The 3,099-nt window shown below is 43.8% G+C and overlaps 1 pseudogene; it reads left to right on the top strand.

Annotated features, from left to right (window-relative positions):
* The first annotated feature begins 949 nt into the window (after positions 1–949).
* LOC114697655 lies at positions 950–2,325 on the top strand (annotated as a pseudogene).
* Positions 2,326–3,099: the final 774 nt, after the last annotated feature.

Consider the following 3,099-nt stretch of genomic DNA (forward strand, 5'->3'; position numbering starts at 1 on the left):
ATCATAGCCTCTTGGATTTTGTTCATTAAACATGTGTGTGTTGTGGGGGCCGGGTTTGTTGTTGTTCTTTTTCTTTCTTTCTTTTTTTTTTCTAGACAGGGTTTCTCTGTGTAGCATTGCAGCCTGTCTTGGAACACAGTCTGTAGACCAGGCTAGCCTTAGACTCACAGAGATCTGCCTGCCTCTGCCTCTTGAGTGTTAGGATTAAAAGCGTGTGCCACCAGCCCCTGGCTTTCCCCATGTATTTTAAAAAAAAAAAAAAGAAAAAGGAAAGAACAGAAAGGGGGTGGGTAGAAAAAGGGATGAATTTTGAAGAAATTGCAGTTGAGGTGAATTTGATAAACATAAGTTGAAGTAAATTCTTAAAGAATTATTAGGAATTTCTTAATGTTGTAATTTGCTAAAATCACAGATTGATACCATTAACTGTTAAATTGGATAAGGTAAAGCGAAATTATGAGCACATCACAAAATATTAGAAACAGTGAAATTTTGTAGTAAAATTGCTCTTTATTTTTTTTCTTTGAAGATAAGTTCTCACTGTATATTCCAGGCAGGCCTTGAACTAAAACTCCTCCTGCTCAACAGCCCAATTCCTAGGAATCTTGATTTAAAGGTGTGACCTATCAAACCCAGATAAGAAGTGTGACTCAGCAAACCTGTGGAGGATTATTTTGTGAGGATTCGCCATAGATTTAATTCAATCTTCCATCCAATTAGATTACTGCTATTTCCAGTGGGTGTGGTCTCCGGAGAGTACATAAGGACACTCCAGGGTCCTGCCAGGTACATTCTTCTCTAGACCAGACAGAGTGTGTTTCCATACCTTCTGGCTCCTAGACTGCTAGATCCTTCTAGCCCACACATTCAGGATCACACCACAGAGCTGAGCTAATATTGTTGTGTGCCCACCAGACACTGCTGAGACCAGAGACTATTCCCTGGGAAAATGGAGTCAGACATCTCCCAAGCCTTCCAGAAAGAACTCACCTGCTTCATCTGCCTGAGCTGCCTGACAGAGCCAGTCACCATAGGCTGTGGCCACAGCTTCTGTCGAGCCTGCCTCCAGCTTTCCTGGGAGGACACCCAACTTCCAGTCCACTGCCCTATGTGTCGGGAACCATGCCAACAGAAGGAAATGAGAACCAACATTGTTCTGAAGAAGCTGGTGTCCATTGCCAGACAAGCCAGCCTCATGAAGGACCTGAGCTCTGAGGAGCGTAAGTGTGTGAGCCACAAGGAGACAAAGAGGATCTTCTGTGTTGAGAGCAGGATCTTCCTCTGTCAGCTCTGCTCTAACTCCCATGAGCACAGAGGTCACAGACATTGTCCCATTGAGGCAGCAGCTGAAGATGAAATGGAAAGACTTCTGAAGCAGATGGCATCTTTATGGGAGAAGATCCAAGAAAATCAAGAGAATATTGAGGCAGAGATCGGATTAAAAACTTTGTGGTTGAACTATGTGACTCTGCGGGAAGAAATGATCAGGTCAGAGTATAGGGAGCTGCAACCATTCTTCTGTGAAGAGGGAGAGAAACATATCGAGTGCATGAGAAAGGAAGGCCAATATGTGTTAGAGAAACTGAGGGAGAGTGAAGCCAGGATGCTCCAAAAGAGCAAAGAACTAAGAGAAATGTTTCAGGAGCTGATGGCAATGTCCCACGAGCCATATGTGGTACTGCTCCAGGGTTTGGATGACATGGTCAAAAGGAGTGAGTCAATGCAGCTGAGCATGCCGGAAGGTATGGAACCTGAACTCAGTGCCCTACCCATCACTGGACTGACTGAAAGGTGCAAGCAATTCCAGGTGCAGATTTTCTTTGACAATGTAACCACCTCCCATTCCCAGATGAACCTATTTAATGTCTTGAGAGAATTCAGCTTCGGACCTCACCTTAAGGATACCTCTGTGGATTCTGTTGGATGCTATTTGGCTTGCTGGGGATCCTTGGAGTTCATCTCGGGGAAATATTACTGGGAGGTGGATTTGCAGGACTCTGGGGACTGGGCTGTAGGGGTCTGTGAGGATTCCTGGTTAAGGAATACAAACCAATGCCTGACTCTGAGGGTGCCTTTCTTCTTGTGTGTATGAAGGAGGGTAATCATTACAGTCTCCTCACCACATGCCCTCTATATTGGCACTATGTAGAGAGGCCCCTGGGCAGGGTTGGGGTGCTGCTGGATTGTGAGCGTGGATGTTTAAGTTTCATGAATGTTGCCAAGAGTTCCCTCATATACAGGTACCCCACTGGCACCTTCAAAAACCCTGTCCGGCCTTTCTTCTCCAGTGGCCATGAAGGGAGAACCTTTAATCCAGCACATTAGTGATTTTGTAAATATTTCCTACTGTACTGTTATCTCTTTTATTGCTATTAAATAATAAAATACAATTAAATGGAAAAATGTTGTTTCTTTCTTTACATACACTACATTTGAGTACATGTCTAAAAGAGGTTCACCATAGCTATGGAGCCACATGGGACTGGACTAGGCCTCCGGTTACTGGAGACAGTTGTTTAGCTTCAACTGTTTGGGGGGCACAGGTAGGGGATCAGGATCCATCCCTGTTGTATGATTGGACTTTTTGGAGCCTGGTGTGTAAGGTGTGACACCTTGTGCATCCTTGGTTCAGAGGGGAGGGCCTTGGACCTGCCTCAGCTGAATGTACCATGCTCTGCTGAATCCCCATGGAGAGACTTAAACTGGAGTCAGTTGGAATGGGGGGGAAAGCTGGGAGGCTAGGAGGAGGGAGGAGAGACGATCTCTAATTTGTATGTAAATGAGTAAAAAATTTCTTAATAATAATAATAATAATAGAACAAATAAAAGAGGGTACAGAGACATAGCCCACATTTCTAATATTATTACTCCACAGTTTCCAGTTTTTGATGTTTGTTCTGTTGAGACATTGTCACACTGTGTATTTTTGGCTCTCCTGGTACTCACTCACTATATAGACCTCAAACTCAACAATGGCTACTTGCCTCTTCCCTGGAATGCTGTGATTAAAATTGCATGCACCTCAGAAACAGTTCAATGTGAGTTTACATTTATAACCTTTTCTTCTCTACTTTTCTTTGAATTTGAATAACTGACCCA

This window comes from Peromyscus leucopus, chromosome 12, assembly GCF_004664715.2.
Source record: "Peromyscus leucopus breed LL Stock chromosome 12, UCI_PerLeu_2.1, whole genome shotgun sequence".
Taxonomy (NCBI): domain Eukaryota; kingdom Metazoa; phylum Chordata; class Mammalia; order Rodentia; family Cricetidae; genus Peromyscus; species Peromyscus leucopus.